Consider the following 24,375-nt stretch of genomic DNA (forward strand, 5'->3'; position numbering starts at 1 on the left):
CTTGGCCTTGTGGAACGTAATTAGGTGCACATGGGCTTATTCTTGAAGCCTGTCCAGGTCCCTTTGGTTGGCATCTCTTCTTCTATGGTGTCACATGTACTACTTAGCTTGGTGTCATAAGCACAGATGTGAGGCTCACAGGTCTTTAGTTCCTAAGGTCTTCCTTTCTCCCCTTCTTTAAAAATGAAAGTGATGTTACCTTTATTCCAGTCTCCATTGACTTTGTCTGACAGCCACAACTTTACAGATACAACGGAGAGTTATTTGGCAAACACATCAGACACTTCCTTCAGGACTACATAGCCATGTACACAGTCGGCCTCATGAGGTCTTGGACTTGCTCTGCTCTTAGAGTGGGAAGGGTTTTGCTCCTCCAGATGCTACCTAGAGCTTCAGGAACATGAGAGACATAAGAAGCCTAATTGCCAGTGAAGACTGAGGCAAATAAATTGTTGAGTACCTCAGTCTTTTCCATGTCTTTTGAAGATCTACCTTCTCATTTATCAGAGGGGGGTACACGCTCCTTTCCCTGTTTTTGGTGAACACTGTATCTAAAGAAACTCTTCTTGATATTTTTCACATCCCTTGCCAAATTCAGTTATGTCTGTATTTTGGCTTTTCTGACCCCATCTGTGCATATCCAGGCAGCATTCCTTTATTTTTCACAGGACACCTATCCCTGCTTTCACTGCCTGTACATTTTTTTTTCTTTAGCCTGACCATCAAGTCCTTGTTCAACCTTGCTGTTTTTTTGCCTCCTCTGCTTGATTTCCCATGCTGGGGGATGGAGAACTCTTGTCCTCTCAGAAAAATGTCCTTAAATAGTTGCCATCTCTTCTCCATTCCTATGTCCCTAAGAACAGTATCCCAGAACACCTCATCCAGTAATTCCTTGATTCTAAACCCCGTGTAACAACAAAGCCTGTATGTACATGTAGTGCAAGAGCAGAATATAAACTCAATGTGATTACTAAAACTAAAGACACTTTTCTTTTGTTTGGTGATGACATGCCAGGAAGGACCTAGTGAAAACCTCTTCCAGCATACTGCCATATTGCCTTCTCTCCTTCCTTTATTCTGCAGAGCACTGAAGCAGTGAGCCTGCCAGGACCCCTTCCATAGGGGTCCACATACTTAGCAATGCTTAAAGTCATGTTCTGGTCTTGTGGAATGCCCTTATCTGTGACCTGGGGAACAGCTGGTGGAAAAAAAATGGATGTATCTTTTTGCGGACTATGCATCTTACAAAACAGCAACCAATAATGTATACAACAGAGGATGTCTCTAGAAGGTCAGATATTCTAGTATAAACATGAAGATTGCTCGTTTGACTACAGTCCTGTGGCTAAGTCAACGTAGAATCATAGAATCATAGAGAGGCCTGGTTTGAAAAGGATTACAGTCATCATCTAGTTTTAACCCTCCTGCTGTGTTCAGTGCTGACAACCACCAGACCAGGCTGCCCAGAGCCACATCCAGCCTGGCCTTGAATGCCTCCAGGGATGGGGCTTCCACAGCCTCCCTGGGCAACCTGTTCCAGTGTGTCACCAGATTCTGTGTGAAAAACTTCCTCTTAATATCTAACCTAAACCTCCCCTCCCTCAGCTGAAAACCATTCCTCCTTGTCCTATCACTATCCACCCTCATAAACAGTTGTACCCCCTCCTGTTTATATGCTTCAAGTACTGGAAGGTCACAGTGAGGTCTCCCTGAAGCCTTCTCTTTTCCAAGCTAAACAAGCCCAGTTCCCTCAACCTTTCCTCATAGGAGAGGTGCTCCAGCCCTCTCATCATCTTCATGGCCCTCCTCTGGACCCATTACAAGAACGCCACGTTTTTCTTGTGCTGGGAGCTCCAGGCCTGGTCGCAGTACTGCAGATGTTGCCTTACAAGAGCCGAATAGAGGGGGACAATCACCTCCCTCTACCTGCTGGCCACCCCTTTTTTAATGCGGCCCAAAACACAGTTGGTCTTCCAGGCTGCAAGCCCACGTCTTTGCTCCACACAGATACCCATGAAGCGGTGTGCTTGGTCCATCCTTACAGAACAGTGCAGCACTGTAACATTTGGACTTATCAGTGAAGTCTTTGTATGTATTGCCTTCTGCGGTGGTCTCTATTCTGCCGTGCAGACATAGCCTGCCTTTCTTTGTGTCTCCCAGAGATCCCGTGTCTTACTCTTGTGTATCACCAAGTACTACTTTTGGAGCAACATTTTAAGATGTGTTTCCAAATGCACTTTTCAGGAGTGTCTCACTATTCTCAGGATGCAGACGGAGGAGCAAAAATCATAGGACTTACCTAAGCTCACCTAGCAGGCTGCTGGCAGAGGCTGGAAGATTTCTCAGCACCCTTGCCCACAGCACAGCACCCGATTCAGTAGGCCAGGCTGATTTTGAATACGGTTTGCATTTGCATGTTGTTACTCCACAATTTTTAAAACCTTAATACATCAGATTCCCTCTTCCCATGTATTCCAGAGCTCTTCCTGTAAATGCCCTCACACATACAGTCAGAAATACCTTGGCAAGTTAAAGTATTCATTTACTCCCACAGTGCTTTTTGGCAGTAATCTATGAGTTGTGCAGATTGAAATGGCTAGATCACACAAACCGCATTTCTTCCAGAAAATATTAGACTTAATATCCACTGTGCAACTTTACAAATATTTTAGATTTGCCACTGAGCTACATTCAAATTAATGTCCCAATACTTCCAGACATCCCAAGAAAAAAATATGTCTATAAGCAGTAACAGTATTAGTGAATCAGAAACTGTATGCTGCACTGTGCACATGCATGCTAACTTTTCCTGGAGCACAGCCATGAGCAAGACTGCCAGGAATTACACCTAATTCTAGCTGTCTAGAGCTAGAGCTGTCTTAACGCATCCTGAAGTGGAAAAACTGGAAAGAATATGAAAGCGTATGTCATGGGTTATTAAGCCAAGTACAAATACTAGAACAAAGCAGAAGACTGTAACTAGTGTACAAATAGAGAACTCAGGGTTCACTTTCTTCTTGGTTTGCCTATCACACACTCATCCCTCTCCATTAGGTACCCTCTTTCTTTCTTTGTTTACACACACTTTGTAATCTGGTTTCAGAGTTTGTTGTTTTGCTCATCTAGAGCTATCTTTGTGTCCTGTAAAGTCTATCACTCTTTGTTCTGTCCAGCAAACAACACTCACGTGCAGGTGCTAAGCTAGCATTTCCTGCCATATACCTTCAAGACATGTTTGTTTAACCAATTCTTCTCAGATCTTGTTTTGCAAGGACATCTTATCCTTTATTCTTTCATCTCACTTGCAATTTATTTCCAGTTGGAGCAGGAATCCTTAAAGGGAACTTGGAGAGTCAGATCCCAAGCATAGTTCTAACTACCATGTTTGACTTTTCCTGCACTAATTTTTATTTCTCCACAGGAAATCAATAAAAGATGCAATGAGTCAACAGGGGAAGGAAGAGAAGCTGTGGGTGTGAATAGCTCTTACCCTTGACATAAGGGAAGAAACTGTAAATAAGGCAGGTTCTACTTCACCACTTACTGCCCCTGAAAGATAGTGCTGGAGACCTGTCCTGGGAGGACTGCAATGTTCATGCTATCAAGGTTCGAGAACATCAAATTTGGGTGCAGCACAGCTGAACATTTAGAGTTGCTACAGTGTCTGAACTCTAACACCTCTACATCTAGTGGATACCTATAATCATTCTTTTCAGAAGGCTTTCAGATAATGTTATAAAAAGCATAGGTACAGTTTTTCAATATGTGGAAGTTCATCAGATGATAGAGATATATTTCTCACCCAACACAAGCTGTGCAAAAAAAAAAAAAAAAGAAAGAAAAAAGAATAACAAAAGGCATGTAGGCTAATTTTGTTGCTTTTGACTTTTTTTTTTTAAAGCAGCAGGGAGAAGCCAGCTCCTTTATGGACTGTGTATCTCGTACCATCTCTGTTCATTTACGTGGACAGAGAATATCTTAACAGCTGCTCCTTGTCTTCTTGAAGGAGAAAGTAGCTGGTTCTGCAGGCTACTTCTGACCCGCTGATAGGTCTATATGGAAGCAAAACAGTGCTTTTCCTTCCCTCTTACGACCATTCAAATTGCTAGCTTAATACTTGATGCTCCGGAGGTTGTGATAAGGCAGAAAGCTCAGGAATTGAATTTTATCATATAGATAGGATGCAGATTGTAGGGTAGAACACAGGAATAAAGTAGAGTTTCAGAACCTTGGGTGCTAAAGTAGACATCTGTCTGTATTCTCTTCCACAGTCCAAGTGTTGATCCTTTATGGAAGTGACATACCTTTTTTTTGATATTGAGACCTTCTAATTCACATGGTGAAAATGGCCTCATTCAATCTGCCTGTCAGTTTAACTATATGCAGTAACACTTGTATAATCACTTCACTTTCCAGCTTTCTGTATTCATGCATTACATATCCTCAGGACACCATCCCAAGCCCCAGTTTCAGAAGACAAGCTGAGGAAGAGGTGCCTGTGTCCAAATACTATTCATTAGCATGCCAGTTACTTTTTTTGCATGAAGGCTGCTGATCTCAATTCAAGCCTCTCTTCCACCATTAATAAATGATCCCTGAAAACTGCCAACATGGGGAATGCCCCCAGTAAAAGAAGGTAGTTTAGTTCTATTTGGACAGATGCATAACAAAATATATAGTTCTATTAAAGTACAATTCATTCAACATATAAGGTTACTTTTTTTCTCCCAAAATCCCAGAGAGAGCAATCAAATTATAGCAGCTAAGAGCCCTAAACTGTCTCACACATCCTCCTTTCTCACCTTCTTTTCTAAAACAGCCATTTCCCAGGAACTCAATAGAGAAGCCTTTCTTGTTGCAAGTTATCAAGACTCATTACTCTCCATTGCATTTTGTTCTTATTACTTATTCACATAGGTTATAAGGACCTGTACAGACCATGAAATGCAGACTTCTGAGTTCATTTAAACCAAAATAAAGAAGAACAACCTTAATGCAGTTAGCTGTGGAAGCAATTTGAGTGTGAATCTGGTATCAGTGGGAGTTGATTCAGGACTAGTGTCTCCAAGAACAGCATCTCAGGACATAATTCAGTGACAGTCTGTCATCTCTAGCACCACATATATATTGGTCACCATATAGTAATTTCTTCTCAGGCTACTACATTGTCATTCTGTGATTCTGTGATTGTAGCTCTTTTATTGAGAGATTTGTGTGGGCAAAGGTAGCATAATGGTGCCTGTACTTAGATGCACTCCAACTAAATCATGTAGTATACTTAAATTCACGGTGTGATGGAGCCCAGTTTGAAAATGGGCAGTGAATCCAGTAGGAGCTCACTTGGAAGATCTCTGGTTGGTCGGCCTCTCTGTTCTGTGGTTACTGTTTCTTGTCTGGTCACCCTGAAGACCTGCAGGCTGTGAAAAACAACAGTCAATATGAAGTACCAGATGGTGAGAAATCCCTTTTGCCTGTCCCAATAAACTGTATTGTATGAGGTAAATAAATGCTTCCAGTAATTTCTCCCTGCCATGTTTCAGGTGTTTGCTTTCAGCTGAACCTGCCCCTCTCTTAGGATTGTGGTATTCCAAGTCTCTTTTGTCTAGTTTATGATACCTTATTGTTTATGCTTGTTCAGTTGCTTTTGGTGCATGGGCACAAGTTTCGAGGTACGTTTGGATCTGAGAGATAGAGTGTCTCAGGAGCACAGGCAAGCAAACTACACACTCCGGGCAGCACAGAGAGTTACGAGTTTTATTTAACATACACAAACTCACACATGCACGGACGTTCATTTTAGATAATCTCAGTAAATGGCAAGCAGTAACTCCCTAAGCAAGTGCACTTACCTACTCTTTAGATATGGCGAACCACCAAGGACAGAGGGAACATGGCAGTAGATGTGATAGGTGCTGCCAGCAGGGCATTCCCTGCTTCATAGTGCACTTTTCCTTTCTCCATCACCTCAGCCTCTCTCCTGCTTTTATTCTCCCCAGGGTCTGCAAGGTTTTTTCCACTTGCATGCTGTACCTACATGGCCAATGTGTGATACAGAGTCCAAGTGGAACACCTGCTTGCAAAACAAGTCTTTGCAAAAACAAGATAAACTACCAAGGTCAGCTCTATCTACAAAACAAAATATTTGCAGCTATAGCCACAAATATCAGTTCTCTTAAAACTGTCAGAATGCTTTGCTCCATCCCAAGATTGTTCTTCAGTCAGGTGCCTTTAGGTCCCTGACACAGCACAGAACACAGCTAATTGAAACAAAATGGCAGCACCCTCTGAAACAATTGGGGATATAAACTCATTGTTTATATCTTCTATAATACCTCAATTTGTATATAATACTTCTTCCAGATTTTACAATCAGAAATCCAAGCTTGCAAATGATAATTTAGATGAGTTGACCACGGAACCGTTCTGTATTCAACACTCAGGCTCTTTTGAACTCATATCCAAATTAAGAGAGCATTCACCAATATTACTGCCAATACTAATAGTATCAGCAATAAATTTCTATAATGCTTTCTATAAGAATAACACAGCAGTATTAAAGCTTTCTGTTTATCAATTCAAAATTTTATTAATATGGTTAGGGATTTTGCCTGAAGTATCATAGCTTCTAGTGGTGTTTCTCAACAGTTTTTTTAAACATTATGCATTAAGTACTGTATTACTTTTTGGCATAAAACAACTAATTCTTAATTACAAACCAGTCTCACATTAGTCCTATTTATGACATACACTGTGTAATAAATGCATTCTGCTCTGCGGAGGCTTACAAAGGTCTTCAAACATGTAAAATAATCCCAGGTAGACTCACCTGAAGCTTCCTCCTGATAACTGCAGTATTGTGTTTCTAGTTTCTCAAGAAAACTGGGGACACACTCAAAATAGACTTCTCACACCAGGCATGCTGTTGTTCTTTACTAAAAATCAACTGCAGTCAGTAAGGCTATAAGCACAGAAAGGTCCATGTGTCAATACTTCCCTTGCCTCTGACTTCTTTAAGAATTCATTTTACCTGTATGTGCCACAGTCCAGCATCATATTTAGTCTTTTCAGTAAGTGTGAGACAACAGTCAAGTTGCAGACAGCTCACTATGCCTGATTTTCCAGCCACATGTTCTTCCATGGCTGAGCTGTGTCAAATGAGGAGATAAGGGCTAGATATCCTTCATATTATTTATTAGTCTGTATGTTTCAGTGATATTAAATGTACACACAAAAATGCGTCAGTACTTATGAAATCTACTACACAACAAAAGAGATATTATTCAGAAGTAACAATAAAAATACTTCCATATCCTCCTTCTAGCAATACACACAATTCTTAAAGAAAAATGATAGCTAGCTATGAGATGGCAGAGCCTTCACCCTCCTAAAGATGTAGGGTTTATTTGCCAAACATAAGAAATGTCCATCACCTAATAAATTGCTTAAGAGGAAAAAAAAAAAAAAAAAAAAAAAGGATTGAAGAAAGAAAGAAAAGATCAAGTATGTTTTAATCATCCTGTTGTTTCACCTTGCAGAAGAAGCCAGGTCATGGCCTGAACCAACAGTTGAACACCAGGTGAGAAAGCACTGCTAACCCAGAGAACACAGGTAAAGCAATACACCTGAGTGACTGGGAGAAGCCTGAATCAATTCCTTCTCACTCTCATTTAAATGTTACCAGCCAAGGGAGTAGCATTTTTTTTATAGGTTGCACTCCTCTTGAGCTGTCACTGATTGTTGGAAGGAATTAGCCCATTTTCCTTTGTTACCTGCTTTTGCTCTGTACTGCCTGCATTCCATTAGAAGGCACTGTTATTGCCTTCTTTTGCCATACACACCTGTTTAGCTCTAGTTAGTTCATCAACTTGTGCTCAGAAGTAGAAGACTTAAAGTGATGCAGCAGCTGGTCCATAGAGATTTACAGTTTTAAGTTTTACCCTTGTTTTGTCTATAATATATACGAATGTGTATGAATGAATTCTCTCTGGTGTAGAGTTCAAAATCAAAGAAAAATCATTTAAAAAAATGCTGAAAAAAGAAGGCTGTGAAAGGGCTACTGTAAGCTGTCATGCTCCTGCTCAGTCCTAGTGCAACAATGATAACTTAATGTTGTCTATTTCAGGAAAAAAAAAAAAAAGAAACAAACAAACAAACAGAAAAGAAAAAAAAAAACACTAAAACAAGGGATTTTCATTAACAAGATGTTATATTGGAGTTTTAGGTCCCAGGACAGAGCAAAATTATATGCAAGAAATCAAATGAGTCAGTTTTAGGATGAAAGGTTGTTGCTGCCTTTGGCAGAAAGTACCATGGGGAAAGGTATCACTGGCTTGCTTTTCTCTGATCTTTGCCAGCATGCTGCCTGCTGTATCACACTCGTTTGTTGAAGCTGAAGACCTGCCATCATTTTCATGGTCTGCTAAGAAAAATGTCTTGAGATGTGTACTGTGATCTTTGACTCCTTCCACCACCTCTAGCACTATCGTAACTAATCACAGAAGATGGCTATTCCTCATTTGTCTGCAATACTGGCCCCCATTTCCTCCATACTCCTGACCTTTTCTTGGTATTGGTTTAAATTTTAGGTGGTTTAATTAAGGTGACATGCCAGTTACAGGTGTGCACTTGTATCTCAGTATCTCTACAATTCTTTATTCTGTTTTTATCAGTTAGAAAATGCCTGCCTCTAAGTCTTCTGTGCTTCATCAATTTGTAGCCAATATCCATCTTATTTGCCTTTTTATTTTACAAGTTTTTGTCTTTCACACTCTAGTTATCTCCATTAAGTTATTTAGTAGAAATAATGATTTTTAAAAAGGCTTTATAAGCATACAAGCATTTCCTTGGCTTAAACGGAATATATTCTAATATATTTTGCAGTGAAGTGGAGACATCTAGTGACCATTTTGTATTATTTAAATAAAAAGAATAAGGGAGCAAAAACCTCCTCCAAATCCTTGAATTGGCCTTTTAATTGTATGTGCATCTTAACATATTTTCCCCAAATCCATTGACAAAGTAATTTTGCCAGTTCTGTGCACGGGAAAACAGTGACCAAACATCACTGGCTTCTGAGTTCCCAGAGCCTATTTTCTCCTTTTCCCAGGTATCTTACAGGCCTTGGACTCTGCAACAAATAAATCCAGAAGAATGCTAGTAAAGTCAGTCTAGGTTTACATCACTGGCAGCAAGGATGCCCTTTAATGCCTAATTGCCAATACAAATATCTTCCTCATGCTACTTTATTGAAATAAAGAATCTGCCCTGAAATATCTTAACTGCAATGTCAGGCAACACAAATTATCTTCAACTGAACCATCACTTGCCTGATCAGGGAAGGAGGAGATGGCTCCTTTCAACAAAAATGCTGTAATCTTGAGATTGTCTGCTTCCTCATTTAGGTGCCTAAGGGTGTTGACATCTAAGCTGTTTACTTGTACTTACTTTCCAATCAGTAGAGAGAAAGTGCCTCCAGGGGCCTATCATCTATCTTACAAACCAGATGAATGATCCCTGAATGTCCCCAACAGGAGAAAGAGGTGAGTTGGCTTCAAAGTACATGCACTGCTTATCATCCCAGGTACATAAAACAAAGCAGGCCCATCTAACGGTGCTCATTTCTCTTGTCAGAAACCTCCATTCTGACAAGGATGACTGTCCTAAATCACACATGAATTAGACTATTGTGGCAAGCCAAGCTACTAAAAATGTCCTTTGCAAGTGAGTTTCCCTTCCCCTACAGGCTGCTCAAAGATGACAAAATATCAAATGTAAGCTCACCTGCAAACATCCTACTGAATGAACAAAATCTTAGTGCATGGTACAGCTAAACTGTTAGAGTGGTACACACTGGAGAAGCCTGTGGGATACAAGAAGCAGAGTGTAAACAGTTATACCAACTAACAGGCAGGGTGAATACATTCAGATCCCTCCACAGCAGTTATCCTTGAACAGTGTAGACTTGCCTGCAACATCGTGAGGCAGATGGAGGCTTGGTCCAGAGGTGACAAATCTTTCTCTTGCACAGCTGATAAAGACATTGTAAATTTAACTCTGTGTTACCATGGCATAAAGTAGGAAGATACGTGTGCATATATTAAACAGTTTCCTAAAAATTCTTCAAACAAAAAGTAGTTGTATTGTTTCACAGTGCTATTGTGGCCTTTTAGTGAAGGAGTATCTCATCTAGGGATATTCAGTTTCTTCCTTCTTGTCTCTGAAATGGAAATAGTCGTTGTTTTTCTAGAATGTACAGGGCAGTTCAGCAAGCCTTTGAGTATGGCTGATGTGTTTACATCCACTCCAAGTCACTGAAGTAAAATAAAAAAAATCAAGACACTTGATGTCTCTTCTTTTTCTTTACGTTGGTTTGGTAGGCAGCATATTAAATTACCATAAAACCAAAAAAATTGAAATTTGTGTGTGGAGGAGTATCTCAAAGAAAAAAAAAGTTGATATAATAGTATTGGTTTCAAATCCAAATTTAAAAATTAATTTTATTCATTTTAGAATAATGAAGCAAAAAAAAAAAAATACCAATATATGAGATGTTTCAGCAATGTCTTTCTCCCTTCATCATTACTTTCTGGTTTCAATTTTAAACTAGCAAAGTTTAGGAGGAAGTGACTTGACAAACACAATCACAAACTGAAATCACAAACTGATTTTTCTGTTTAAAAAGGTTTAAGTGTCCAGTTGATTTGAACAGGACATGAGCGTACTCTGCGTGTTGACAGGTCATGTTCCAGATTAAAATTACGAGTGGGTTGGAGGTCACAAATTATGAGCAAGTTGATAAAAATCATAACTATAGTGTTTTTGTCGAAGATACATCAACAGGAGGAGCTAAAAATAATGATACACAGTGAGAATTTATGTAAGAAAAAAACGAAGCATCTAGTTTCCTTCCATTTTACAGACAGCTAAACCTTTATTTTGACCTGTTGTGGTGTTATAGGTGGGAGGAGGCCAGAAAGGATGTCATGTGGGGTACTACTTCAGTGAGTCCATTTTAATTACAGATCTGAAGACGTTTCTTCAAAATGGCTAGTAAGGTGATTTATGCAGAGTTACAACCTAAGGAGAGTGTACATTGTACTTCACAGACTGCAAATGCAGGTAACAAATGGCCATCTTGGTATTACTTACGTGTTTTTTTCTTCAGCAATACGTTCTTAGAACTTTCCTTTTTTCTTTTTTAATTGAAACATCCATAACATGCTGAAATCTTGTTCAAAGCATTTTTAGAAATATTAATATTTGTCTATTATATATTAATCTACTTGGAAAATTTATGTTTATTAGTAGAATGAATATTGAATTTTATGAAAAGTAAAGATTTACCTCTAAAATCCCATTCTGAATTACGGCAGAATGGCTGTAAAGTGCTACTTGTGAAATATGTAGAAACGCAAGATATCAATACAAATTATTAAAATGTGCATTAAAGTGTGCAGTTACAGTGCTCTGAGGACATTGAGTATATTTCTCCCTCCTGCAGCATAACTATATTTTAAATTTTACTTTGATTACTTTTCTTAAAGACCAGAAATATTTTTTAATTGTAAAACGCCTTCCATTCTTTTCTTTCATTCTTTCTCTCTTTTTCTCTGTCTGTGTGTCATTCTCTTCTCCTCTTCTGCAAGTCGTATGTTAAGAAAAACACAATCAAGAATCAGTAGATATTTCTGTTGTATTGTCATATGTGTATGACCTATTGATGCCTTCTACCATAAAACTACATTACTTTAAAAATGTATTTTCAATAACGTGCCAGAGATATTCGCTCATGGATTTCATTAAAGCTTTAAAACCAATGTATCTACTTACCTTTTTTTTTTCTTTTTCCAATCAAAAGAATAGGTCTTTGTTAGCAGTGAGACAATTAAACATGGAAAAACTATTTGAAATTATATTCAGAGGTGACAGCATGAAAGTCAAAGGCTTCCAGAATGAAAGCAGCTTTTATTCTATAAAAATAAATTCTGCTGATTTTCTTTTTGGTACATAGAACTAAAAATACCTGTATTAGTGGTCTACCTTCAGCTTTCATATGTTAAGTCAGTTTGTCCATTAGACTGCACGATCACAACCAGTTTGCTGCAGAAGAGCCAAACTGTCAGGATATCTCCCAGTGTAGAATTACTCCATAAGTACTGGACATGCACACACATCCAATACAGTCATCTCTATGAAATGTTTCAAAATTCAGGAGTATAGAAGCCTGTTACATTTAAATTATGTTTCACCATCTGACATTTGAAATCCCAGCTATATTTTAATGCTTTCATTATTATCGTAATCCTAGCTGTTTTCTCTAGGTTTTAATATACCTTGGTAAAATATTCTTAAAAACTGCAATTGTAGGTTATCTTGAGAGCCTTCTAACTCAATAACGTATTGCTGAAAGCTGCCAATATTCGTTTCTTGGACTGGGTGTACCTAAATAAATTAAAAAATAAATAAAACTGGATGTCAAATTATGTGGCCAACTAAAAAACTAAATTTCAGGTAATAAGTTTTTCTTGCATTTTAGAAAATAGTGCAGATTTTAGCCTTTCCTTTTTTAAAAAAAAAAACCTTTTCCATTGTAACACTTATATTCTTGTTGCTCCCTTAGTTGTCTAAGCAGTTCTTTACTTTTATAAAATCCTAAAACAATGACTCACACAGGCTGATTAACGTTGCATAAAGAAATGCTTTAAATCAATCTCAAATTTACCACCTATTGTTAGTGCATTCTACTGAGACATAGTGAAAAAAAAACACCTGATCTATTTAACTAATATTTTTCTTTCATGTTCTCGTGTGCATACATACCCATTATGTATTTTTATGGGCTCCATCTTCGATTCATAGATGTGCTCAGTGGCTTTCAATGGTTAGAACAGCACAGTACAGGAAACTGTGGCCCTCATCTTGTGCTAGGTGCTGTGAACTCTTGTCACTCCCCACCTTCTGTGTGAGAAAGATGTTGCATTCAATGTGACAAGATTTAATATTGCTTAGTATTAATATGGTTTAGATTCACATATTTTCATAAGCCTAACACAGACCTCAGGAGCTCTAGCACTCTGAAGATGTTGTTTTTCTTTAGTCAAAAGCTTAGTATTTGCCAAGCTACAGTGAGGTCAGAAGCTTGCCTGACAATGTGCAAAGGAAGCAGCAGCTGCCATCTTAACTCCACACGTTTTACTTTAGATCATTGATATGACCTGAAGAAAGAATAAAAATGCTCCCCACGAGACAAGAATAATAACTTAGAATGACAAAGAAAAGGGATTTCATACTGAAGGATACCGCTGAGCTGTCTTACCTTACTACTGAACTCTAGGTCTGGCCTACTGCCCTGTGGCCATTGTACCCTGCTTCTCCTCTGCCTTTACCCTCAGCAGCACTGAAGAAGTTCTTGAAGTTCTGCATCTTATGGCGAGAGCTATTAGTCTCCACTTTCAGCTGTTTAAATTTTCATTTTTTTCGTTTTCTCCGTGGCACTTCAGAGAAAAATCGCTTTAATTTCTCTCTTAAGAAAAGGATGTATTTTATTTCATACATTATTGGCAAACTAATTTGATGTACACAGTCTGGGGAAATGGGGCTTAAGATGCATAGTAAACAACTTGCGGTTAATAAAAAAATAAAGTTTCTCCTCTCTTCCTCCCACTGCCACATCTATAGAAAAATGCAGAGGTCTGTCAGGTATGTCCTTCTTATCCTCTGCTTTCCCTCTCCCTCGTACTCTGACAATCCATGGAGGGATTCAGTAACACAAGATGGAGGAGAAAATGTGCCATAGGGCAGCTCCTCACCTTGTTAGATCTGCGGTCATCTTCCTGTTCATACACGTAACTGTGAGCTTTTCTGAGTTTATGATGCTGCTTAATTGGGCCAATGGGCCTGTGCAGAGTCTAGACAGAGAGATGTCTTCCTTGCATACATCTGTGTATGAATTTTAAAGCACTGTTTACATGATGCAGACAGACCACGTGTAGTACATGAAATCAAGTACCTAAACATCTTTGCTTTGAGTGTGATGCCTAACACTTGTTACTGAAACTGCACTGGTACAGTGAAAGAGTTCTCTTCTGTTGTGGAGATGCTAGCTTAAACATTTATGGAAAATAAGTGACATTGCAGGCAAGGCCTCTACAGGTTATGAGAACAATGAAATTGAGGTTAAACAATCTGAGCAAACAACTCTCTTTCTTCGGAAAATGAACAGCTGATGTTGAAAACCCACTGCCTAGTCCTCTTCCAGCTCAATTTGCACCCCTGATAATACAATAGATGGGAATTCTTCCGAATTTAGGCTGAGTCCAGAGACAGAATGTGTGGGCAGTCTCAAGCCTTACTAGAAACCTGCCCTGAAGATATTTCACTAGTCTCCATTGATCCTAAAAATCTTGAAATTCACATTGAGAATGTTTTTGGGTTTTTGTAGTTGTTATCATAGTTATGGCTACCAGAACAATTGAGAGTTCTCTACTGACTGACCACTAGACATAGAACAGGGAGACTTCCAGCAGCGAGCGGTTGGAACACTGTCTGTCCTCTGTTATATCACTTATGAAAACCTAATGTCAGACAGTGCCATACAAAATACTGGAGGATCTATGCATAACATGAGGAAATGCTACTGCTCATGAAAGTATTCTTCTCAGTAACAGAAAAGCCACAGTTGTGCATAAATGTTGTCTGTATCAAGGCAATTGTTTCATTGCAGCCAATATCTGTAAGCAGTCTGCTGATGCCAGGAAGCTTTCAGAAGGAATGGGCACATGCTCTGTCGCAAGAGTAGAAGGCCTCTTCCTGAGATATGGAAAAGATAGTTTGATCAAGTGAAAGAAGCAGATTTTTACAAAATAAATCCTAAAGACAGATTTCTTAGAACAGAGGTGACCTGGGAAGCTCTTTGTCCTGATTAACAGCTGACAGATTGGAAAGAAACATTGGGAAGAAGAATGACAAGTAACACTTGGAAGAAACAGAGGAGCTGTAGCTGGAGGAAAATAAGTTTTTCTTTGTGATTTGTAAGCCTCAATACAACAAATAGTATAAATGCCCACAATGAGAGAAAGACTTGCTCTATTACCTTGGTGTGAGAAATGGGGACTTCTAAGCCTATAGTCCCAACTCAATGGAGATGACCACTTGCACTGAGTGAGCGAGTGAGTGAGTAGTCATTTCAGTTTTGCCAACAAAAAGGATTCTCATCAAGGAAAGCAAATGCCAAGGGCATTGATGTAAGAAATGAGAGTAACTTCCCTGCTATCAAGTAAGATAATTAATAAATGAATCATAAATTAATAAAGCAATAAAGATTCAGATAAGTCTATTGTTAATTCTTCTGTCCTCGAGTTTTTGTCTCCTGTAATTAAGAACAGGAAACAAACAAACAAACAAAAAACGACAACAACAACAAAAAGCAGCCTTGCTTTTGGACTATTCCGGATGAGAATTAACTGCAGTTAGGCTTCCCTTAAGGTTTTTTGGTAGAAGGTTGTACTTAAAACCTTTGCTCTTTTTGCAGTGATGCCTACCAGCAATTAATTAAAACCTTATTTTAAATACTTGGAAGGATGAACTTAAGGAAGAATAGCCTGTGGATGAAATGAAAACAGTATGCTTACAGTTTACATACTATTTGACTTGATTTTACATGATATACTGTTGGAAGTTATGTTTAATTCATAAGGGAAAATAGCTTGCCTCTCTGCACATGCAGTATAGCATAGCTTTGTTCAAATAGGAACTGTGCTCCTCTGTGTGAAAGAAACAGTGGAAAACAGGCATGGTTTATACCTATAACAAAGATCTGTATTCGCTAGGAAGAAAAAGTTTATTAAGAAATACATAGGAAAAAAAATAGCTTCCCGCATGTTGCCATCAATTAACTTTGCTTAAATGCCAACAGAAAACACGTATGTGTGGATAAGATACGGAATAATAAGAGTATTAACTTCTTTAAATTTTCCTAAAATTTAATAACTAACTTCTATTGTACTTATTTGGAACAATAAGTTGGAATAAATTTGGAATAATGGGAAAGTTATTTGCAAAAGCTCTGCTAGCACTTCCTTTTTGACAAATTCATCCAGTGACGCGCAAAGTTTACCAGAAAAAAAATAAAAGCAACTTATTGTCTGTGTTCTTGCTCTTATCATTTTCTCCAAGAAAGACTGATGCTGGAAGGTGGGGGGTGCTGGATCAAATGAGAACCACAACAGCTGATCTCAGGCAGTTCCTCTTAATGGGGTACTTTTTGTTTTTGCAGGTGATCAAGTAACCTACGCTGAGGTGAAAAGGAGGTGGAAATCTGACACACAGGACAGTATACCGAAGACTTCGTATCAAAGTACTGTAACACAGCAGGAAGTTTGAAACTTTTTCATTATATGTTATCTGCTTTGTTTATCATTGTAATTACATATTTGCATGTAATGGAAGAGTTGTTTGGTGTTAGATATCCAGGGAGATGTAGGTATGGTTTAGGCAAATTTAAAGTTTGGGGACATTGTGCCTGGGAGCAAGTGGTGACCTTAGGGCACATTGCTGTAGGCAGTGTTGTGTCTGTGCTGTCCACTGCATGCAGCCTGGAACACAGCAGCTCAGTAGAGCTTCTGGCCTCTCCCTTCTTCAGTTGTGTTTTGGTTCAGAAATGTCTGAATTTAAACACTAAAAAAACATGGGTTGCTTGTTTGCTTGTTTGTCTGTTTTGTTTGTTTTCTGAGTTTGTTTTTGTTGCTGTTGTTTGTTTGGTGGTGATTGAGTTGGACTGGTTTTGTTGGGTTGGTTTGCTTGTACAGCATAGCACAGAAAACACTGTGACATGCTGCCAGGAACTGGATGAGATTCTCACATAAACAACTAAGGCTAATATCCTTAGAGTGTCATGGTATAGATCAGTTCTGGGGAAAAGGAGTTGTCACTCTCCATGTCTGTACCATTAAAAAGGAAAGGTTCTGTGAAATATAACTAGGATTCCTCCAAGAAGGAACCAGTTAGATCACCCCAGAAGCAAATGAATGTGCACCATGCAGGCACTGAGTCCTGATGGAGGACCAGGACCTGAAGCGGAACAAGTGGCAGACAAACTGCTATCTCATGCCTTTAGCGAGTAGATCTGTACCAAACACAGCCACTCCACACTCATTCAGCCCACAAATACCCCATTTGTATGGAGTACAGGATGGTATCACTCTCCATCTTTTCTGCAGATGATTCTGGTCTGTTTTTCTCTGTTCACTGCTGCTGAGAGGATGCTTAGAACATATGGTTAAAGTTTTGCAATAGACACAATGGAAAACTTTTTATTCTTTTTAGGAATGATTTCCATGTATTGTTTTTCATTTCCAGATGCGTTTAGAAGCAATAAACAGATTGGCAACATCATTTAAAGCACAGAAATTGAATTATTTTTAGAAAGTGATAGATAATTAGGACTCAATAACTTCTCTCTGATCTTTTCTGAAGTGCGAATGTTAAGATACATTACATTAGGACTGGGACCTGCCCTTAAAGTAAATTTTGTTTTTCAAAGTAAAATAATATTGGATATGAGTTTTAATTTGCATGTATGAGACCAACACGAGTAAAAGATGGAAAGAAAATATTTGCACTCATGCAATGCAGAAGAACAACAAGCTATTTTTAGGAAAAAAAAGTTAGCTGCGGAAAGTGCTAAGTGAGAAGAAATGTTCCCACAGATGTGCTGGGTTAATCTGGCCTTGCTAGAGGGGAAAAGAAACTGAAAGTTTCAGACAATGTTTCTTATTAAAAGTGGTGGTCAGTGAGAAAGGAAAGTGGATTAAATGCATATCTCATTTGTTATAAAGGTAAAACCAGTCCTGCTGTTATAAAGGTAAAACCAGTTTACTGGCTTCTTTTAAATTCACTCTTATTTTGTGTTGCTGAATTTGGGATTGTACGGCAGAATCAAAAGTATTGTAAGTGATGTAATGTATTGTTTTGACATTTCATCATCTTCTGTTTGTTGAATGCCTTTTTGTACTTCAGTCCTCACCTCCTTCCCTTCTCTGATTTTGCCTATGATATCCATATTTTCAGGTTTGCAGAATTTTAGAATCAGAAAATCAGTATAGAATCACAGAATAATATGAGGTGGAAGATGCCCTTAAGTATCACAAGGTCAAACTCAGGACCATCCAAAAATCAGACCGTATGTCTGAGAGTGTTGTCCAGAATCTCTTGAACTCTGGCAAGCTCTGTGCCATGACCACTTTCTTGGGGAGGCTGTTCCTGACCTCCCTCTTGGTGAAGAACACTTATCTGTATCAACCTGAATCACTCCTGTCTCAGCTTCATGGCATTCATTCAGGTTCTCTCACTGGTCACCAGAGAGAGATCAGTGCTACCCCTCTGCTTCCTATTGTGAGGAAGCTGTAGGCCATGATGAGGTCTACTCTCAGTCTCCTCCAGGCTGAACAAACCAAGGAACCTCAGCCACTCCTCATATTCTTCCCCTCTATATCCTTTACCATCTCGTTGGACACTTTCCTTTGGACAGATCCTTTGGATGCTTTCTAATAGCTTTATGTCCTTCTTGTACTGTGGCACTCAAAACAGCACACAGTACTCCAGGTGAGGCTGTAAAAGTGCAGTGTAGAGTGGGACAATCACTTCCTTTGACCAGCTAGCAATTTCATGCTTGATGCACCCCAGGATATGATTGGCTTTCCTGGCTGCCTGGGCATACTGTTGGTTCATATTCAACTCACTGCTGACCAAGACTCCCAGAACACTTCCAGCAGGGTTTCTCTACAGAATCTCATCCCTAAGTTTATATGCGTAGCCAGGATTGCCCTTTCTCAGGTGCAGAACCTGGCAGTTGTTCTTGTTAAACTAACTTCATGCAGTTAGTGATTGCCCAGCCCTCTAATTTGTCTAAATCTCTCTGCAAGGCATCTCCACCCTCAACAGAGTCAGCAACTCCTAACACTCCAGTACTAAATCAGTATTGTCAGCAAAAATACTCAGAGCATCCTTCAGGCCTATATCCCAGTCATTTATGAAAATATTAAAAGAGAACTGAACTGTTTCTAAAATAGAGCCCTAGGGAACTCCACAACTGACTGGTTGCCAGCCTGATGTAACTCCATTTACTATAACTCTTCTTATCTGACCTGTCAACTGGTTGCTCATCTATTGCATTGTGTTTCTGTCTAACTGTATGCTAGACAAAAGTATACTGTCCAGAAAGATATTGTGAGAAGCAGTATCAAAAGAGTTACTGAAAACCAAAAACATAACATCAGCTAGCTTCCCTTGGTCAACTAGATGGAAGACCTTGCCAAAAAGGAAAGTAAATTAAACAGGACGTTCCTCTCATGAATCCGTGTTGGCTGTAACCAGTAACTGCACTGCCCTTCAGGTGTTTTTCAACAACTCTCAGTGTAATTTTCGCTGTAATTTTACCAGGCACTGAAAGTGATACTGACAGGCTTCCAACTACCAAAGCCTTCTTTCTTGGCCTTTTTGAAAATTGGCCAGATTTCAACAATATTTGCCAGCTTTCAGGCAACTGGAACCTCCCCAGATTCCCAAGACTGTTGAAAAATAATTGAGGGAGTTTTCATAATTACATCAGTCATCTGTCTGAGTACCCTGGGATGAAACCCTTTGGGTCCCATGGACTTATATGCATCCAGGTGGGGCAGCAAATCCCACGCTAGTTCGAGGTTGGCTGGGAGTTGATCATTACCATAGTCACGATACTCCAACTCAGGGCACCTGAGGTGCCAGAGCCCATCATCAGTGTTGAAGACAGAGGCAAATAAGGCATTAAACATCTCTGCTTTGTCTATGTCCTTGAGTGTAAGGTGACCATTCTCATCAAGTAACGAACAAATGTTTTCTCTGGTCCTCCTTATGTTGTTAACATATTTTAAAAAACCTTTATATTGTATCCACCACAGTATTGGCCATCTTTAACTCATGTTCTTCACTGAAACGTCTTTAAAGGTCACAGAAATTAGATGTCCGTTCTAATTCTTGTTTATATTTTATTATTTTTTTATTATCATACAGATCAGTATGAAAAGTGTGAAGGAATAAGGATCAGAGGAACACAAGCACAGAGATTCTGGGCAGTATTACAGTGCCAAAAGCAGAAAATGATGAAGGCAGGGATTTAACAACTAATTAAACACATATTTCTTTGTTGCGTTTATAAAGAGTGTTAAAAGTCCATCTGGGAAAAGCAGATGCCTGTAGAATTCTGAATTACCCATGAAAACTTCTTCAAAAAGCCTGAAGGAGAACATCATAATTTTCTTCTGAGTGTTCAGCTATGTAAATTCAGAATAATAATCCATGTTAGCACCACTGTTATGAGCCATTTTCCAAAGGACACTCAGGGACAGAACAGCTAGTATAGGTATAGTGCTGAGTAAAATGCCCTAGCAGAGCTGTGCGGCCACAGCTGGTGAACTGCACAGTAAGGTGAGAGTGCTGGCAAAGCTGTGCACAGCTTCAGAAAATGAGAGGTCATGTTTTTAGGCATCTTCTCAGCATCTAGCATGATAAAAAGTAGAACTAGCCAGGCTCTTCTGATCCTGAAAGTGTGAATTCATACATAAGCGTACATAAATAAGGGTTTTATTTTCACCTACTAACTAAAATTATAAGTATAACTAAGAATAATAAAAACATTTTCCAAAGGAATATTAATTTTCTACAAATACATTTCACTGAGAAATAACAAAAAGCAAACCCAACCTTTACAATTGTATCTACGGCACATTGAAGATATCCTCATAAACTTCACTTTCTACAGACACTCGATGTGTAGCTCACAGTAACAAGGCTGCTTCTCTCCTACAAGACTCTTTCCCCCAACCCTCTCTCTCCTTACCATGAATAATATGGAAAAAAAACTTCAGTTGCTTCTACCTGTTGTGAGACCTTTCTTCCTTTTCTCTTCACTAGCAGCCTGCTCCGAGAATGCACAATGGTGTTACATTGCCATCGTTCTGTACTTCTTTGCAGTGATTCTATTCATCACTGTGATTGTCTTAGCAGTGAATTGTTGAGACAGAAGATGTGGTTCTGCTGAAAAATGGGGTAAGACATTTATATCCATATTTGTGTTTTCATTTAATACTTTCACACTATCAGAAGAGGTACAAGGAAGCATCCTAACTGTATGATAAAGTCTCTGTGAAAAATCCAGTCAGCCAGCAATTCAATGTCACACTGGATAATATCTAGCTCCCCGCTGATGATTCATGGTGCACTTAACTGAGCACAAGCTAGCCAAGAGCTTTGACAGAACTGCCTTTCAGAGCAGGTCTTCAATTTTGCCTCATTATTTAACATAGGCGCCTCTCAGTCGTGTATGGAAATAACTCCACCATCCTGCTGTGAAACAAAGCTAATAAGTTGCTGGTGTAGATGGTGGGGATACCTCCAATAGCTGCTCAGGCCAGGATGAACAGGGACCAGCTGAAGTGTCATGAGACAGACAAGCTGTGTTGATCAGTCTGACATTTGAAGGAGACCTAAAGAACAAGATTTTCAGACAAAATCTTCCCATCCACATCCAGTGCTACCAGGCTCCGCCAAGGGCAGCATTGGAAAAGCAATGTCACCTTCGTGCTAATGTAGTTGATATGGTATGTGTGGAGAAAAAAGAGCAAACATAAGCATCCATGCCTATCTCATGTTAAAGCTTTTTGGGAATCTTTTGGTAAATCACTTGGGAAAAGGACATATTGCATGGAAAGCAGACCTAGAATTAAGACACACTCCTTGTAGAGCCTCTGGATCGCTCTCCCTGGCAGCTGTCAAATCTGTGCTGAAGACACCATTTCAGATCCTTTGCCAGATGCAGTGTCCCTGCCACTGAGCAGAATTCTCCTCACTGCAGCTAAATCACAACATGAGGGGCAGTGGCTCACCAATCATGATTGCTCTACCAGACCTCCACTTCAAGGCATGGCACATTTACCCGTGGTCCCCATGATGCACAAGTGCCCTTCCTTTACTCAAGAGGATCTGTCAGTAAGATGAATATTATTAGCTATGTTTGTTTTTGTTTTGCTTTTGTTTTTCCAGGAAAGTCAGATCAGAAAGGCTCTGCTTCTTCAATAAAACAAGACAAAATGTTTACTATTATGTTATTTCCTCTGCATAGAAGAAGACGTGCTGACAGCCTGGCCACTCTTCAATTACTTCTTCCAGGATTTTCACGACACCTTTAACCTCTCTGTACATGGGAAAAAAGATATTATTGATGTAATAATAGCAGCAACCATCACATGGTATCAGTGCGTGTAACAAGGTACTAACTCAAGCTACTGCATCATAAATTGGATCTTAATCTTAATAAACACAAATGACAAGGACGACCCATTTGAAACATCACTTCAACGACTTGATTTTACAGTAATCTGCCATGTAGATAAGCTTTTAGATTTTGATATGATCAAGTGCAAAAATGAATGTTTAAAATAGAGGATATGAATGGTTGCACTAAAAATTTTTTATGAGATCCACGCCTGTATGTGATTTTTATTGTTCTGATGGCTTTTGGTGGGATTTATAGGAGTGGGATATTGAAGATGAAGGAAGTCCATTAGTTCATCAGAAAAGTCTCAGTCTCATTCCCCCGTGGGCATGAATAAAATTATTCTGTTCTGCTTGTCCAGAGGAGTGTCTCACAGAGTCACAGTATGTTGGTTCTGTCTTGGAGCACTAATCCATCTTTTGTTTCCATTTTTTTTTCCACAATGCAGTAGCTTCAGTTAAGTCAGAGTCCTTCACTAGAATAAACCAGCTCAGATTCAAACAAATTTGTTCATAATCATTATTTCATTTTTCATTATTTTGAATCCTCATCCATTATAATTTCTCTGAGACATGCTGATATCAATGATTTGCAGTTCCTGAGTAGAAGGGACCATATAGTACAGCAAATTTTTGTAGAATTGCTCCCTATGCCTAAGCTTTTCTGTACTTGCTGTTGCTGTTGATAAGTCTCCATGTTTTTATAATATATTTGCAAGAAATCAGTAAATAAATTTAGTAAAGCATTTGACATACTCGTGTTTGTTCTTGCAGTAGTCAGACATATAGCAAATGTATGACTGCAGTGCTTCTGAGCTGTTGTCATGAAGCAAGGTGCTGATCTGATAAGGACTGTCTAAAGACAGAGTCCCTGCCTCACAGTGCAAAGCATCAAAAGACCGGTAGAAGAAAATGATTACATTTTTCTCGAGATTATTCTTTCACTTGCCTGGTGCTGTGGGATAAATCCTGATCCAGAAAAATGTAAAAAAAAAAGATAAAAAAAGAAATGGTGGCAGGAGACTTTGGACATGAAATGGACCCACATATTGTTGTTCTTCACTGCACTTACCTGACTTTAGCTGGAAGATTCTCTCACATAATACTCCCAGATAGCCCCTACAGCTAAATCAAATTTCCAGACTAAATTAATTAGTTCCAGCTTTCTTAAGATGCAAGAAAATTTCTGCAATCTTCAAGAGCTACAGTAATGTAGTTTTGCATATATATATATGACATGTGCAATCGTAGCAGATAAAAAAGGAAACAGAGGCAGAAATCATAGTTCCTGGCACTCAAGCCCTACCAAAGACAAAGTCATCATTTCAGAATGAAGCAGCTTCACAGGAAACTGAATACACAGATGCTAAGTATACAAGCAAGAATAGGGATATGCATTTCAGGACCAATTCGAAACCATCACTTATTTTAAGCCCATCAGGATGTTGCACAGACAACCAGGTCTCTAGTTGCAACAAGCAAATCTTTGGCAATTTCAGTGGCAGAACCTAGCATCTGAGAAATGCACTGCATAGACACCTGAGTAAGAAGCATGCATGTGATGCTCTGTATGTTGCTCTGCAACTCTGAAGGAGATCAAGTAGTTTGTTTAAAGTGAGGAGTAACAAACTTCTAAAAATTGAAGTGACTGTTTTTGCTGGTTACTGAGAAATCAGCACGCTGACTTGTGGTTTTGACAGTGAGCCCACTAGAACATTTAAAGCAAATTTAACAAACTTTGGTCTGATCCTACTCTCAACCACACGGTTCTTAGACACAGTTTGAGGGGGAAATAGCCTGTCATGGAATCGGTAGAATAAGGCTGCCTGGTCATTGGTTATATACACATTACATATGTTATATATAACACATGACTGTAAACCTGACATGAGAGAGCTGCCTCTTTCCTTTGTTCTTCATCCCTTTAGCTTTCCCTGGAGATTGTTTGATTCCTCCTCCTTCTCTGCATTTTCTTTCCCTTTTACTTCGGGAATATCCTATAGCCTTAAGTGACGCTCATTCATGCTCAGGATGAGGGGAAATGGTTTTAAGTTGAGGGAGGGGAGATTT

At 39.1% G+C, this 24,375-nt stretch overlaps 1 long non-coding RNA gene across 2 annotated transcripts; it reads left to right on the forward strand.

Annotated features, from left to right (window-relative positions):
* Positions 1–10,912: 10,912 nt before the first annotated feature.
* On the forward strand, positions 10,913–23,056 carry LOC125687910 (uncharacterized). 2 transcript variants are annotated; one of them, XR_007374510.1, is made up of 4 exons: positions 10,913–11,118; positions 16,274–16,354; positions 20,947–21,081; positions 22,075–23,056. It is a non-coding gene; the product is annotated as an uncharacterized LOC125687910 (long non-coding RNA). The 2 variants fall into 2 exon arrangements; XR_007374511.1 differs by having other exon boundaries at positions 20,950–21,081.
* The last annotated feature ends 1,319 nt before the right edge of the window (positions 23,057–24,375 follow it).

Source organism: Lagopus muta, chromosome 1 (genome assembly GCF_023343835.1).
Source record: "Lagopus muta isolate bLagMut1 chromosome 1, bLagMut1 primary, whole genome shotgun sequence".
Lineage (NCBI taxonomy): Eukaryota > Metazoa > Chordata > Aves > Galliformes > Phasianidae > Lagopus > Lagopus muta.